The sequence below is a fragment of the Camelus ferus genome, chromosome 3 (genome assembly GCF_009834535.1).
Source record: "Camelus ferus isolate YT-003-E chromosome 3, BCGSAC_Cfer_1.0, whole genome shotgun sequence".
Classification (NCBI taxonomy): domain Eukaryota; kingdom Metazoa; phylum Chordata; class Mammalia; order Artiodactyla; family Camelidae; genus Camelus; species Camelus ferus.
In genome coordinates this window covers 36,849,145-36,866,646 of record NC_045698.1, presented here as the reverse complement: position 1 = coordinate 36,866,646, position 17,502 = coordinate 36,849,145, and the positions used below count along the sequence as shown (strand labels likewise).

Genomic DNA, 17,502 nt, shown 5'->3' with positions numbered 1-17,502 from the left:
AGCACTTGTTCATATTGTCTCTGAAACACAGAGCAACTAACAAAATTTAGACTAGGTAAAATGTACAACTGGAGAGTTTTGCTTAATCCAAGTGTTAACATCTCATCTGTGGCTTGAGGGCAGAGCAAAAAATGTGATCAGTGTTGATAATCTACCTTCCCAGAAGTCTTTCTTTAAACTCAGTAGGAATCAGCTCACTTTGCTTCTCTACTCTCACAAAGGAAGAAGGGAATCACTAATTTGCTTTTTTTCTGATAAATTCCCAACTTTGTTTTAGATAACTAGACCAATCATGAACTACTTGGAGAACACTTCACAGGACAAGCTGATAAAATAAAACATCAGTGTTCATCCCAGATTTAGGGATTATGGAATGAGCCCAGGAGTTGAGGCCTGAGTTCAAATTCCTGCAGTGTAGAGGTGGGTGGGCTTTAACACAAAGCTTTTAGAATTAGACAGACCCAGCTTTAAATAATACCTGTTATTTTGTAGCTGGGTGAATTGGAAGTTACTTAGCTTTTGAAGCTGCAGATTTCTTATCTATATAATGGCAGGGAGAGGGTGCTTGGAAATTATCTGTTGTGAGTGAATGCTTACTTCATTGGTTGGTTAAGAGAATTACAGGAATGAATCCACCTGTGGCATTTAAGACAGTGCTTGGCTTCTACGTAGCATATGCTCAATAAAAGGGAATTATTTTTCCTGTTTCTAGCTGATGGTTTTGCACAAGTCACTTAATCTGTCTTAATTTCTCTTTTCTTTATCTGAATCATATTTCATGGATTTTTAAAAATGAGAATTAATGGAAAGAGTTTTATGAAAGCTCCTGGCTCACAGTAGGCCCTCAGTAGAGAAAAAAAAAATGGCAAATGGAATTCGCTGGGGTGCTCAAGCTTCTAAACAAGGGATTTTGAATCACTAACTTTGTGCCATCCTTCAGTTATCACTACTTGAAAGTGGAGAAGCACTTCGAGATGCAATGCATGGTTGTGGCCATGAAAAGGAAGATCAAACTTATTTGGGGAGAGTAAGTGAAGCTACTCATAGTGAGTAGATTAGGGATGAGGGCTTAAAGGCTCTGATTTAGTTACTTAGCAGGGCCTAGAAGAAGTAGCCCTCAGACTAAAGGTGCCAAGTAAATAGAACCTGGAGGACAAAGAAAATATCATTTGTTCTTTTGGGAATTTCTACAGTTTTATTAGGAGCACAAGCTGAGCACATAGTAGGCAACAAATGAATGCTTGTTGATGACACACACTATTGGTTGTATATCCAGTGGCTATTTTCTTCTTTGTGATGGAAACCTGGTTTTGGTCAGTCAACAGAAGGCCCAGCCCCAGAAAATGACTCATGGTTGGTCTAAATCAATCATGGCAGTTCTCTTCTTTCCCAGTGATTGGTCTAGAAGTGGTCATGTGACCCAGTTCTGGCCAATAAGACACAAAGAAGACATTTGTTGACTATTTCTAGGAAATTCCATTCTTCTGAAAAGATAAATATTCATCAGGAGAAACCAACACCTCCCCTCTCCTGCACCCTGCCTTTTAATTCATTTGTTTTAGTTTTGCCCTCATCCCATTACCTCCTGTTTGGGGCCCTATTGCCTGAAGAACTCATAATTGAGGCAACCATCTTGTGACTATGAGGAGAAACTTTGCTAAAACAATGAGCGTGGCAAAACAGGAGGGTAGCAGGAGCCTGAGTCCTTCACGGTATCTTTGAGCTATAAACCAACCCCAGGGCCAACAGACTTCTTATTAAGTAAATAACATGTGTTCTTATGGTTTGTGCCACTGTTTATCAAGTCTTCTGTTAATTACGGTTAACCCTGGTAATAATGATGATGATAACACTTAGAGTTTTTCCTCTGTGCCAAGAACTTTCAAGTGATTTGTAGGAATTCATTCCTTTAATCCTCACAACAATCCTAAAAGGTAGATGTTGTTATTATCCCTATTTTACATCTGAGGAAACTGAGGCACAAGAATATTAAATTGCCCAGTGTTGCAAAGATAATAAATTACAGGGTTAGCGTTTACATCTAATTATCTGGTTCTACTACTATATTAAGCTACTTCAATATAGCTGAATTATTTATAATAACATATAAAAGTCACTACATTGAGTTGCCTTATGTTGGTTAGGCAGCAACAAGAAAACACCTGAATCTTAATTTATTAATATAGTATTAGAAATACAATGGCCAAGAGCCTATATAATGGCTATTTCCTGTAAATACTAAAGAAATGAAGTGTAATTTTTTCCCTACATTTTCAAAAACATGTAGAAATGTAACCAAAGTACCAGGAAACATGTAGCAAAAATGTTATTTTATAGAGGAATGGTTTGCTAGTTGACAATGATTTGAAATGGTCCAAAAATTATTATCATAAAAATGTAAATTAGAATAGAAGACTGGATTTTACTCAATACCCATGCAGTCAGAGTCCTGGGATGAAAAACTAAAGGACCTTTTACTGTTTCAGCAAGTGATAGTCCTAAGTGAAATAATATAATGTTGGAAAGAACTACTTGTCTATCTTTTTGAGAGGGTTTGTACTGAAGACTTATTTTCATTCATTACTTTATTTACAAGGTGATTTTTCATAAATAAAGCCAACAATAAGGTATCCTAGTAATAAACCTAATAGATGAAAATGAGCTTTTCTCCTCTACCTTCTCTTTTTAACTCATAGTAAAGGATAAGGAAAAAAACTCTTACAGGAACCAGAAAGGAAAGAATTGCAATAGTATGTATGGCATTTATATACTCTTTTACTATCTTTGTACATTGCTTAAATGGGATTCTAAAGAGAAGAGAACAAATTAATCTGAGAATTAGTTCAAATGTTTGTAGTGACAAGTAATAGGAAATCCAAATCAAAATAACTTAAACCATGAAGAAGATGAATTATCCTACTTTTCAAGAAGACATGATGTAGGAACAAATAATGACCCTAAATTATAAAGTTGTAATGAAAGATAAAAGAATGAGTTCCTATAAAACTCTTGGAACAGGGCGCATAGCGATCAATAAATATTATCTACCATTATCTCATTGGCTAGATTTACTTCACAAGCCTATGCCTGTACCAGTCGCTGACAAAGGGAATGATGTTTTCATGATTGTCTTAAATTTATCTGGAATTTTTTCTGAGCTAGTGAGTTAGGAATGGGGTCACCTCTCCTGAGGAATGAATAATCAGGGTTCTGTCAACAAAGAAGTAGGAGAATGGCTGCTGGTTGAAAACAAATAAGGCCAATACCACTGTGTTTAGTGATGTTGGGGAGAAGATCCTTTAAAATGCTTTATTGATTTAGGTATATTGACTGTCATATTGTATAGGAAACCAATAAGACCAGTATGAAATTGGAAGAAGCCCTATTGACCTAAGGTGCTGACCCACCCCCAAAATGTGGGAGTAGTAGAGGTCTCAAAAGGACTGTAAGTTCATTGTCCAAAGAATAGCCTGTGGAAAAGGGAATACATCCTTTCAGATTCACAGATTTCACTCCTTTGTTTCTTTGGTTTGGAACCACCAGGGTAAGTCTAAGGAGGAAGGGGACCAAAAACTTACCAGTCAAGACCCGTACATTTGTAAAATCGAGGGCCTGCTCCTATCCTGGCTTAAGAAGTTAGTGATCTCAGCCTCTTTTTCTCATACAATGACATTCTCTAGCCACAGCTGGCATTTGGCTAAACTGACTCTCCTGCTATATTCCAGTTCTTCATGCTGATTCCAAAGGCCATTCTCCCATTATTCGCCACCCATTTTGACAGTTGCCTACTTCAGTAGCAAGAAGAAGGAAGAGTCTTCTACCCAGGGACTTTTGGTCACAGGGAAGAGAACCCTACTCAAGCTGGTTCAAGTAATTCGGTTGAGAGATATTACTTTAAAATACAAATAGGCTTCATGAAGTCCAAAAGTCACCAGACCTCAGAAGTACTCTGAGAAAGTGAAACTCAAGCTACTCTCTTTTTGGGGCTCTGTGGTGACTTGCACTGATCTTATTGTGTAGACCCTGTATGGCACCCAGTGTTAATTCTCTGCTATTTAGCATGATCTGTCAGTTCAAGTGCTCTCCACTGACATGGTCCCTCATTGTCCTAATCCTAAATTCCTGAGACATAAATTTGATTAGCTTCATGTATCTATTTTAAACCAGGTGTTGGTTATCATGGAGATGGATTAGTGACTCCAAATATAAGGATACTCTTGTAACAGGGATGGAAAGTGAATTTTTTCAGAATTTGTGACAGATATTGGTAAATGGACTAAGCACTGAATTGGGAGCTTAGAAACCTAAGTTCTAATTATGTTACTACTTAGTTGGAAGGTCTTACTTCTGCAAAAGGTGAAATTGAAAAAATAGATGTTCTCTAAGGTTCCTCTCACCTTAATATTCTATAAATCTTCATTTCATAACCTGTGACATGTTACAATTCCTGTAGTTATCAATTATTTTACAATGTGTACCTAGATTGAGTCCATGTAGAAATTCAAGAACCTTAGACTCATTGATGATATTTTGCACATCCCACTGTGGAGTGGCTTAACTTCTGGGAATATTTTCTTTTCTTCCTTTCTTTTTTTAATGGAGGTACTGGGGACAGAACCCAGGACCTTGTTCATGCTAAGCACACACTCTACCACTGAGCTATTACTCTCTCCGGGGAATATTTTCTTTGGGTTAATCTATGAGCCTAAATTTTTATTTATAACTGACAAAGAAGATGCTAGAGAAGAAGGTATATCAGGGATAAACCCAGGACTTCTAGATGAGGGTGCAATTGACCAAGATATACAGTAGAAGTCTATTAAAGTGTTTATTGTTTTTTTTTTTTTTGCTAATGAGTAAATAGTATATAATCAATATATAAATTTTGCCAAATTGATAAGAACTTATTAACATAATTATTACTTATATTTTCATTTGTAATAAGATTCACTGTAACCAATTCAACATTTTGTGTTTATGGATGCTATTTTGAACATGGAAATAGTCCCAGGAATATTTTTGTTATTAGAATAGGATTAAAATTGAATAGTTTGCTAGACCATATTCTGAATTCTCTGCTTCTATAATGACACAAGATTAAGAAACATATGGATGGAATTATGGAAGGTTTAAATCAGAAAAAAATTCGTATGTTTAATTTTGAGTGGAAAATTTGAAGCCAGATTGTGTGCCTCACGATAGGGTGATGAATATGGAAACCACATTTGTAACAGTCACGGCAGAAGGAATAGGAGCCTTGGGCTGTCTTCACATATTTGGGTGTAGAGGAGAGAAGACGGCATTCATCTCTCCAGTGGAAAGCCTGGATGGAGAAGCAGTCCATGGTAGTAGAGACAAGTGTGTGCCCTGGAGTGAGACATCATCCCGGGTGTGTCCCTGGATCTCTGTGCATTTGCCTCCCTGTCTTTGTTAGTCTTCTCTGGAAGTAGACCCAGTGACCAGGTTTCAAGCACACATGTTGGGAGGTGATCTCAGAAACCACTGGTAAGGGAGTGGGGAAGTGAGCTGATAAAAGGACTGCAGCCAATAAAAGATGAGTTGTCTAGTGTGTTACAATTGTGGGCAACCAGAGCTTCACCTCACTGGGGACCTCTGAGAGCTAGTGTAGACCACATACCACAGAGCCAACCCACTTGAGGGGCAGTTCTCTCAGTCATTGGTTGGGGGATGCTTCTAAGAAGTGGTTAATTCTCTGGCACTTTTGGCCAAACATACTGCAGAAAAGTGGGCTCTGGCCCAGAGATGCAGGTGCAGGCACTGGGGAGTCCTGCCAGCATGTACTCCAATAGGGGGCCTGAGGGGGAATGGTCAGGGCACAGGCAGCATCTGCTACTGTCTTTACCTGGAAAATGGAGATGATGATGATTGGTTTACCACAGAACGTACTTTTGAAGATTAAATGGTACATGCCATTCTCTTAGTACAGTACTTTGTATACAATAAGCATTCAAAGTTATTATTATTTAATTTGTAAATATTGTAATTATTAAAATCAGATCAATTTATGTTTGGCAAAAATGCCAAGCAATGAGCTGTCTGGTGATATCACTTGGCCATGTCTAGGGAGGGGAGGAGAAGAAGCTGCCCATCTGTCAGCGATCTGCAAAAGCATCCCTGGGCTGTATGGGAGCCTGGGCCAGGGGGCTCTGAGACACTCTCCTACTCTGAGTTTCCATGGTTACTGAAATCTGTGTGCCTGCAGCAGGCACATTGTATGCCCTAAGTCCACCTGATTTCTGCTGCAGCTTTGTGGATGGGTCCCAGGATTGCTCCTGGGGGCCATCTCAAGCACCTGCTCCAGCATCTCTCAGCTTCCAACTGTGGGTTTTTTGTTTTTTTGTTTTTTTTTCCAAGGCAGGGTAGATTGGATGTGCAGGGGAGCTAATGCCCCTGGAGGGGAGAGGATATTAAGTGAAGACCCAGTCTTTATCCTCTGAGGGTTGGTGGGGCCTGGGTGAGAGGTGGTAAAACCGAGAAAAATTTAAAATATGCTTGCTAAGTTAGAGCTATGTTTGAGGTGCTCTGAGTAGTGGGGGTGGGGGGTGTTTGAGAAAGGAGAGCAGAGTTGTGAATTCAAACAGAAACCAAAGAAGCAGAGATAAGGAAAGGTGTTCCATTTAGAGAGGCCAGCAGGTGGACAGGCCTGGCAGAGGGGGAGCAGGCCCTGGAATACATGGGGCAGGGAACTGTCAGAGATGGAGAGAAAGTTAATCCAGGTCCTATGAGTAGGATCTTACCCTGTAGGCATGGGGAGCCTCTGAGACTTTTAATCAGGAGAGGAACTTGACTACAGCTGTGCTTTGCTAAGTTTGCTCTGGTGACAGTAGGAGCGGTAGATGCTGGAGACAGGCACTTCCAGCAATGGGGAAGACAAGGACTGCCTGACTGGACCCCAACAATTCTCACCACCATCTCCTGTAACCAGGACCAATGTATGGGGGATGGGGCTGAGGGCAGGGGTTGCTAGGTGGTAGGTCTTTTCCCTTTTGGGGCTTGATGGGGTATAAAAGCATCAAGCCCCCCAACCCCATGAACTGCAGCAGTACACAGTTGGGGAACATGGGGAGGGGGTAAGGATCTTGGGAAAGAGGAAGGGTTCTCACCTTCTTGCCAGGGACATGTTTTTTAACTTTGCTCTTTTGTAGACAAATTCTGAAAGAAAACCAACAAAATGCACCCAAGCCATCAAAAAAAAAAAAAAAAAAAAAAAGAGCAAGTGTGGACTACAGTGATTTGTATAATCAGTACTTTTAAAGGCTGGGAATAGGAGGTGGAAATAAGAAAGAAAGGAAGCCGCAGAGGGTTAGAGGCCACAAAGAAGCATTTGCAGAGAACTGCCCTGTCAGTTGCTTCCTCAAATGGCTTGCAGAAGAAACAAATCTTCTTTTCTCTCCTCCTTCAAAGAGGCCCTAGAAGGACAGTTCTGCATCCTCTTTAAATCCATTCCTAACTCACACCCAGATTTATTTCTAGAAGTACTTCGTTCAAGTAAACCAATATCAACATCATCAGAGATCTTTGGACAAAATATGATTCCATGGCTGTGTTTTGTTTCTCAGTGTGTGGAGCTCTTTCCTTCATGGTCCGTGGAAAGATGTCTTGGAACAACGTGTGTTGGAATGTGAGGGAAATAATGAGGACTCATGCCAGCCATTTACAAGAGTGATGAATGGTTTGAGGAAGGCCATCTGCCAAGTTCATCCTTCTAACTTGAAAATTGGGTAAAATATCAGGTGCAGGGAAAAATCAGGGAAGAGAATCTCTCCATCATAGATGAGCCAAAAACTGATAAGTAACCACCCCCCTGCAATTATACAAAGATTGAAAGACAAGGCAAAGGAGAGTTATTTTCATCACGTGATCCACAAAACCCCCAAACCCATCTGTAACAGTTTATGATGAGAAGAGTGCAGAGACACCAACCCTTGGAAACATCTATGTGATACATTCCGGAATGGTAACGTTGTATTTTACCCTTAATGAAATAATGACATTATGCAGTAAAGGAAAACTTGTCTCAGCAATCCACTGATTTGTGTTCAATAACTTTATTCTTGGATCTTGCCATTCCCAGTTTTATTGGATTGTGTTATTTTTATCTCCAGATGTGCATGACATCTTGAAAATTACAGTAAAGTAAGTAAAATGAATGTTTATTACTTGAATACCATTTCGTAATACATGCTTCCTTATGTTTGCAATGCAGAGTATTTTAATCATCTTTATGTATCTTAATAATCCTGCTTTTGATGTAGAATATAATGGTGTGTAGCCCTGGTACATCTTCAAGTCCCTGCTGGCTCTGGTTCTGCTAGTCTTCTAGTTAATTCTGCAGGCTTTCTGGTCCTGTTTTCAAAACTAGGGTACTCAATATGTTTGGGGCGGAGGATGGTAAGCAAAGTTAAGTGGTAAAAAAAAGCACATCTTCTTAATCTGATCAAAATGGAAAGAATAGAGATACATTATGAAACAGACATAAAATGTGTTTGTATTTCAAAAATAACATGAAATCAAGAAGAAATTTTGTATCTGGAACTGGTTGCTCAAAAACACTTCCTGGCCCTCTACACCTCTGAACCCCCTCACTTCCTCACCCAGGTTTGCTTTCACCCTACTCTGGTTATAGGTGCTTTGGAGGAACTTATTAAAGCTCTAGCCTTGGAAAGACGCTGGAGTCAGGGTAGCCTTCTCTTGTCTTTACTACTTAGTAACCATGTTGCCGTAAGCAAGGACACTAACTGTTCTGAGCCTAGCTTCTCTCTTTAGCGAGATGCTCTTTGTAGCCCACAAGGTCACTAAGATTGAAATGTAATTAGATTGCTAATACAAACTGGATTTTGATCTTCAGTGGAATGAATATGAAATTCAAAATATAGCTCTTTGTTTTAAAAAAATCATTCAAAAAGCAAACTTCTTAAAGACTGGGCCTCAATTTTTTTCTGGGTGCCGTTCCATAATTTTCACCTTTGTTGATTTCATAATAATGTCTTGAGTTCTTTTGACACTAATGCCCTTTGCATATTAAATACATCGGGATTTTTTTTTCTTCCGCAAAGAAATACACCTTCTCAATGCTCACTTCTCCAGTGCATTCTGATTTCTGTTCAAATGCCACTTCTTCGGAATGGCCTTCCCTGACCAATGTATCTGCCTCTTCACCCCATCCCTACCCTTCACCCTTACCCTACACCTGCTGTTTTTTCTTCTTCTGTTGCATACAACTCTCTGAAGGTCTATTGTATATTTATTTATTGTCTCTCTCTTACACAAGTAAGAAACAGCTTGACAAAGGGATGAACATGTCCATCCTCCCCACCCCCACCCCTTGCCCCAGTGCTGTATCCTTAGTGTTTAAAACAGTATCTGGCTCATAGTAGATCCTCAATAAATATCTGTAGAATGAAGCAAGGAATAATGTTTTTTTCCTTTATATATATATAAAGTCTTTCATGTCCCCATATTTGATAGTGACATTGGAAGAAGATATTTCTTTACTATAAAATACCAGTGTTGCAACTCTCATGAGAAATGGCAGTTAGTGGGGGATTTCGAGTAGAGGAGGCCAAGGAAGTGGTGGGGACCGTGCATGGGGAGGCAAGGCCCATCTACCCTGGAGGGTGAGGTGGGGGTCAGAAATTTCCCAGCTCTGGATTCATATTTCCATGCTGTAGGCCCAGTGTTTCCGTATCTTCTCATTTCTTTTAAAGATGATAGAAATCTCCATTGATTTTTTTTAATTTTGGCTCAAAAAAAAAAAAAAAAAAACAACCCAGAATAAAAACAAATTTGCAGGCCAAACACAATACTTCTTTGGGTTGCTTTTGACCTCTGGGGTACATACTTTTCATTCTCTAGGAAGCCTGAAAGTTAGAATGGGATACATGCCTAAGATGTCCTTGATGGGTTCTGGCCCCCAGTGAACAGTCTGGTTGGGTCCAGCAGGAATGTATAGGTTAAGGCAGGGACCTAAGCCTAAGAGCCCTAAACTTCCAATTCAAAATTAGCCTAGTCCTAAATCACCTTCCTGGGTTGGCCTCACCTTAACATTCTCCCTTCTGCAACTCCTCAGCACTTGCCAGTTTGTGCCAATTTGGTTTTGCTCTTGCAAATTTATTAGTCTCAGACCACTTCAAATGCATACACACCCTATTTTGAGCTCTGACGATATCCCATTAATGTTCCAAACTTGGTATTGGTATCTTCCCTCACTAGAGTTTAAGAGACAGGATTGTTAATGGCTGCAAATTATTGGTCTTTGTGTCCCAGCTATGCCTAGTGGGGAACCTTGCCCATACGTCCTGAGTAAGAAATGTTGGCTGAATATGAGCTGTCTGGTTAGTTCCTAGAACAGTGTCTTACAGTGGTAGACAGCTGGCAGTCAAGACACATTTATTGACTGAATGACTGCTCTCCTCATTACACATATTCTGTCTTCTGTCAATCCAGCAGCCTTTCCTGGCCCTGAATGTCCCTCATCCACAGCTTCATCCATACAGTTCCAATCCCTCCACGGTGATGTGGAGAAGGCCAATTCACACCAGCAGATAAGAACCATTCCCTTGAAATTCTTCTACTAGCAGAAGCTCAGCATGAAGGACAGTTCCCCATTGGAATGTGATTTTTAATACTGGTACTTATTAGGTAGGGTATCATTGTATGCAATGCTTATGTGTCATGAACTAAGTGATAAAGTCTTCAGAGCTGAAAACAGTTCTTAATTTAATAGCATCTATTCTCATCAAAGGAAAGCAGAAGTGACAATGATCAGCAGTTTCCAAACTCTTGTTAGTCCAGTGACTTCATCAAGTAGCCAGACTCCTAAGTTACCACCTCCCCTGGCAAGTCACATACAGCAACCAAAGGAATCAGAACAGTCTTGCCCCTAAGGTGGTTCACCTAGTAGTTTACTTAGCCTGTAGATGCTTCCCTGGCAACATTTCCTCCTTCTCTGCCCATCGCCCACAGCTCCCACACAAATTCACTTAGCAAGGGACTGTCAACATCAATTGAATTTCAGGGAGGGGAATTTTTTTCCTTAATGAAAAAAATAAATCAGCTTCGCACAGGTGGGGTGACGTGCCTTGGTGAAGGAAGGCTACCTGGATGCCTACACAGAACACAGTTTTATTGAGTAACCCCCCCACTACAAGGCAAGGCGCCAGGTAACGTGATCTCTTTTCACACAGCCTGGTGTTAAGGTGCTGCTGCCACTCACTGGAAAGGCTACTATCTCTCTTTTATTGTGATTACAAAAGCTAACTGCAAAACCCGAAACCTTGCCTACCTACACAAAGAACACAGAGACCCTATCGTTTCAGAGTTCAGTTCTTTCCGAGCTTTTTTATAAAGGAGTTTTTGTCTGCTTTGTGAGGCTCCAACCACGGAGGAACTGCAAGTCCAGGTTAGCTGATGGCTTGGAGTGTTTCCATGGAAGAGGCACTCTTTGGTGGTTTGCAGACAGGTGCTCTACAGTTTAAGTCACAAAAGTTAATTAAAACTGCAGCCCTGATACATTTTAGATAGTGGGAAGAGGGAGGAAGAAAAGAGAGAGGGAGAGAAAGGGAGACAGAGTTTCCTACTAAATGATGTCTCCTGTTTTTCCAGATCCTATCAGCTTTCTTGGAAGGAGGTGTTACAGTGTGTTCACTCTTCCCCTGTTTGCCTTCACCACCCTCAGGCTCAAGGTTTGAGTACTATAATCACAATGCCCAGGGTGTTGGGAGGTGTTTATTTTTATCCCCACTGCCAGCGTCATCACAGCGTGTGTGATCCAAATTTACACTCCTCATATACACAGCATGTGGCCCTGCTGCCGAACCAGCTGCTTTCCCCAAGGCTGAAGTATGGTTAAGTTTCATGTTTTGCCTCATCAAAAAGGTGATAGCAAAAACATATGAGTGAAACCTACACTCCCGGTAGCTTACTAAACAAATTTGAAATGTGTTCCAAATGTGTGATTTGTTGTTCGGTGGGAGCCCAGGACTGAGAATGCGTGTGTGTGGACGTGTGTGGATGTGTCATAGCTGTTGCAGACACACTGACGACTCTAAACAGGCTCTCCCTCCTTACTAATGGCAGAAGCTGGCCTTTCTGGGGCAGCAATGTGTTCAGCTCAAAGATCAAGTTTCCCTTAAGGTAGGTGTGGCCGTGTGAGCAGGTTCTGACTGACTGGACTGGGGCAGAGTGTTCTGTGGGACTTCCAGGAAGCCTTCTGAAAAGGGAGGGAGGACACTTGCTCTTGCCATCATCTGGGAAGCTGATAAGAGTCTAGTGCCCCAATTAGCCATCCTGGGCACCGAGGTGACCTTGAAGACAGAGCTGAGAACTGAGATGTGGAGCAGGAAGAGAGAAGGTGCCTCAGTCCCTGAAGATTTTGCTGTGTTGTCACACCAGCCCTGACCTGCCTCCTCTGGTTTTCCCTTATTGAGAGAAACCACCTTTGTGTTTGGGTCATTATTTTTGGTGTCTCTGTCACGAGTAGCCACATGCAATTTCTAACGGATATCGTATCAACCTGAGGTTTAACATTTACGAGGCCTGATTCAATGGGTGAGTAAGCAGAGTCTGTGTGCAAAAGGCTATCCGTTAATGTCCCTTGGGGAATCATTTCAGTTACCAATCATCTCCGAGTTTATACTTTAATGTAAGAATACCCATTTTAATTCCTCTTTGTGTTGGAATGATAAGGTCTCTAGAAAAGTACTGACTGAGCTTGGTTGTCCTGCTTGACATTCAGTCTATGCAACGTGAATATGTGTTAAGTTTCTTTATTCATTTGGGAAATATTTATTCAGTACATGTTATGTGCAAGGCACAGCTTTAGATATTGGTGACGGTCCAGGGGTGGTTACATAAAGAAAAATGAGAGGAAGACTCTGATTTCAAACTTACTAGGAAATGAGAGAATTAATAAATAGTAATAACAGCCAATGTTTACTGAGCACTGACTATCAGCTGTGGTATTTCACATATATTATGTCATTTAATATTGACAGCAATCTTTTGATCTATGCAGGTTCTATTATTTTTCTCATTATATAGGCAAGGATCTAAAGGTACAAGGACATTTGGTAACTTGTACAAAGTCATCATGAGTGATGAAACTGGAAGTTGCAAACAGTATTTGTGTGCTCTTAATCTCTATGCAATCTCTATGCAATGAGCCCATTTTATGTGCAAGGCTCTACATCATGTTGTAGGGCAGCCAGTCTCAATTGTGGTCCTGGGTCCAGCAGCTACAGTGTCACCTGGGAAATCCTAGAAATTCAAATCAATGGCTTTCCCACAGACCTGCTGCATCAGAAACTCTGGGAAGGGGCCCAGCAATCTGGGTTTTTAGAAGACTTCCAGGTGATTCTGATGCCTGCTGAAGTCTGAGAACCACCATGGTAGGGGATGAATAGATAAGTGAGACTTATTTAAGTTTGGAAGAGGGTCAAGCAGGTATAAAAATAACTATAACTCAAGGCAGATAAGATAACATGCAGAAAGGAGGACTAGAGTCCTACTGAATTTGAGTTTGCTACCAGATTTTCTAATTTTTCAAGAGAAGCTGGAATCCAGATTTTAATGGCAAGCTCTCTCAACTTTACAAATTGGAACCAAAATAATGTTTTAAAAAAATAAACAGGCAAAATAAAGCCTGTCTGCAAAGCAGGCAGCAGCCTATGAGCCCTACTGAGGGCAGTGGAGCTGCTTGGAGGCTTTCAGTAGTCCCCCCAGAGCAGCCCGGGAGTTAATTGAAAGGCACTGGGGGAACTGGACTAGAGCAGTAAGAGACTAGCTCACTGTATTAGTCTGCGAGAACTGCAAACAAAGTACCACAACCAGAGGGACTTAACAGAAATTGATCTTTTCACAGTTTTGGAGGAGAGAAACATAAAATCAAGGTGTGGGCAGGCTTGGTTTCTCCTGAGGGCTCTGAGGGAGAATCTGTTCTTTGCTGTCTTAGATTCTAGTAGCCCCAGGCATTCCTTGGTTTGTAGTTGCAAACTAACTCTCCATCTTCAAATGGCTGCCTTCTTCTAAGGACACCAGTCATATTGGATTAGGAGCCCAGCCTACTCCCAGTACAGCCTCATCTTAACTAATCACATCAATGACCCTATTTCTAAATAAGGTCACATATTGAGATAGTGGGGTTAGGATTTCAACATATATCTTTGGGGTGGGGGTGGGTGACACAATTAAGTCCGTAACATTCACTTTTAGGTAGCATAGTTCAATAGTCAAGGTCTTTGTTTTCTTCATAAGTGGAGGCTAATTCCTTAATTTTTTCATTATCCCTTTCTATGGGAATAGTTAAGAGGATATGACACATCTTAATGAAATGTTGTAGTCAATGTGTAGATATTCAAATTCTTTAAAATCAATTGAAATATCAACAAACTAAGACATGGAGCCAGTGGTAAAGCAAATGACCTTTGCCTTATGCGAAGCAGAACACACAAAACAGAGCTCATTTAGAAGATACTTGAGATACTTGTGATTTTTGAGAACTTTGATGAAGAAAGGCTGCTTTGATAGAAACCCAAATATTCTTTTTGGCTTAAGGTGAGGCCATAGCCCAATGATTTTAAAGGGCCCCAATCAACACTTTCAGTATTTGATTAGGGTCTGGCTAGACACTGAAATGTGGTGAGTTTTAGACATGGGATGATAAATCCAGAAAAATTTAGGGGCATACAGGCAAGAAAGGTTCTACTTCTCTATGTGATTTGTACCCCAAATCTAATAGGCAAGTCTGACACAAAGATCAAAAGACAAGCTCATATGTTCTGAGAAGTTCCTCACTCCTCAAAAGCTAGAAATTTTTTTTTTAATTCTAATTTTACCTTACTTTTAAGGCACAATCTCCAATTGCATACTTTTAGATTTTTGCAGATATTTTTCCTTGTCTTTTGTGTGCACCTGCAAGCATATGTTTTATATAATTGAATCCAAAGTGAACCAGCTTAAAACTAATGTTTGAATTGACATTAATGATTTACTCCTCTTGGCTTTCTGAGGATTTATATTCCTCCTTTGATTGTATGAAATTTTTTAGCATTACCCACATTTTCATTTTTTTCATTTTCTAATATTTTTGTTTAAAATAACATAGGCAAAAAGCATAAGAAAGGTTTAGTTTCACCTTCCTCCCTGCTTTTTTTTCTTTTTTTCTTTTTTTTAGCTGAAGAATCGTTGTTCTAATGTATCCAAGAAGGGGTTGAGAAGATACTTTCCAGGGACTCCACCTGGGACCATCATTTGAAAATCACTCCAATGAAATATTTGCAGAAAGAAATGCTGAAGTCCTGATAAAATGGTTATGTTGCCAATTGCTGGCTGAAAGAGCAGCATGGTGTTGTAGCTTGAGATGTGTGTCTCTCAACTTACTCATTCAATAAGTTTTTGTTAAGTGTCCCAAGTAGTGTGGCTATGTGCAATCTCAACAATGGTGTATGAAATATGAATTAAGGGGTCAATGTCTGGCAGATATTGCTAGTTGTCTTCTGTGGTAGCCAGCCTCCAAGATGGCCCCCAACAGTCTTCCTCTCCTGGTATCCATACCTTCATGTAAGCCCCTGTTACCATGTGCCAGGGTGGTCTGTGTGACCAATAAGGAAAAGCAGAAGTGAAGGAATGTCATTTCTAAGACTAGGCTGTGAAAGACTGTGACTTCCATCTTGGGCATGTTGTGTCTGTCTTTTGATCTGTCTCTCTCTTGCTCTTTCTCTGTCTCTCTGCCTCTGTCTCTCTTTCTCTCTCTTAGATCACTTACACTGGGGGAAGCAAGCCCTCTTGTGAGCAATCTCATGCAGAGGCCCACATGGTAAGGAAATAAAGCGTCCAGCTAACATCAGCAAGGAACCACGACCTATCAAACACCATGTGCATGTGCTTGAAATGGATCTTGACCTTTCAGGTGACTGCAGCCCTGGCTGACAGCTTGATTGGAATTTCAAGAGCAACTCTGGGCCAGAACACCAGGTAGGCGCTTCTGCATTCTTCTTCCTCAGAAACTATGTGAAATAATATGTGCTGATTACTTTAAGCTGGAAGTCTGGGGAGTAATTTGTTAACTAATAACTAATACACCTACTCAAAAGCTCTTCTTCCTTTTCTCCTTCCTTTTCTCCTAACAGGTCTCATTTTTTTTTTTTAAAGCATCAATGTGCCCGGAATAAAGACAAAACCAACGAACTAACCAACCAAACCAACTAAACAGAAGTTACCCAAAAAGAAAGGTGAGACTCAATCTACAGAATCACCTTGGCCTTTGGATCCTGAAACACAATATAAAACAAAACGCTTTTTAAAGTTGTATTTCAGACCCATACTTAAAACAAAACAACAACAAACATTTTAAATTCCTTCTCTGGGGTGCTTCAAGTGATGAGGAAATCATCAGAAACTATTTCAACAGTTTGACCCTCCTCGTCCCCACCCCAGGAACCAGACTGCTGGACTTGGCTGAGGATAAATGGAACTTGAGTTTCAAAACCTTCCTACCAGATAAAGTTTCAAATTTGTTGCCTTTGAAGACTGTGAAGATGTGAAATGTAGCAAACTGAATCGAATATTTACCAACAGTTGTTTGGAGAATTCTCTTACCTTCTTGGGCAAGAAACTGTTTACAGCCATGACTGTAAGAGCCCTCCTTTTTATTCTTCTCAGTAACTGGGGCTGCCTGGTATCTGAAGCTCTCTTATCTGCCCAGACATTCTTTGATCCACCCACCTTAAACAGAACAGGAAAAAGGTTTTGTTTTGATTTTGTTTTTAAGCATTGTCATGCTTTAAATGGAAAAATGTTAGGTTGTGTATTAGACTATACAAATTAAAAACATCTAAAAATAACACCTCAGAACGTGTTGTTTATAATCTAATGTAGAAATGAATAAAAAGTGAATTCAATCTTGGGTTAAAAAATTAACAAAAATTGTCTTACTGAGGAAACTCCTTTCTTATACTCTCTTTTTCTCTTCAATCCCTTCCCCACTTCTTCACTGTCATTTAGTTATAATTCATCTATTGAAGTCAACAAAATCTGTTAAAAATCAACCCCCTGTAACAGTTAAAACTCTTTTATGTTAAGACCTTAAAAAAATAACATTAGTTCAGTTATTTTGATATTAAAATACTTTTGTTGGGGGAGGAGATTAGTAAGTGATCTACAGAACAAAAGAAACTGCACATGAGATCATGAAAATTAATTTCCAGCTGGTAGTAATCATAAGAGAAAGCAAAACATACCTCCTAAAGAAGTTACTATCATATGCCCATTTTCCTTGGAATAGAATAAACTTGCAAGGGAATCTGAACTTTTAATCAATTCTTTGGCATTTTTCCAGTATGTGGCTATTCAGTAGTATATTCTTACTAGAGGGACTATTAAAATTTTTGGAGCTAAAATATGCTGAAAATATGATCAAACTTTAACAAGTACATAAGAATGAAGGAATTGAAACTGAATATGTACTAGGATTTCTGATACCTA

The 17,502-nt window shown here is 40.0% G+C and overlaps 1 protein-coding gene across 2 annotated transcripts in view; it reads left to right on the top strand.

Moving 5' to 3' along the window:
* The window catches only part of ANKRD55 (ankyrin repeat domain 55), a 661,295-nt gene that overhangs the window by 181,431 nt on the left and 462,362 nt on the right, over positions 1-17,502 (top strand). The window contains exons 4-7 of one of the 2 annotated variants that reach the window (XR_004316904.1): positions 7,581-8,157; positions 11,626-11,705; positions 15,776-15,993; positions 16,149-17,027. The exons of the other annotated variant lie outside the window; for it this stretch is intronic. The gene's annotated coding sequence lies outside the window, so the exon portion shown is untranslated. Of the gene's footprint in view, positions 1-7,580; positions 8,158-11,625; positions 11,706-15,775; positions 15,994-16,148; positions 17,028-17,502 lie in introns of those variants that run through there. 2 annotated transcript variants of the gene reach the window in all.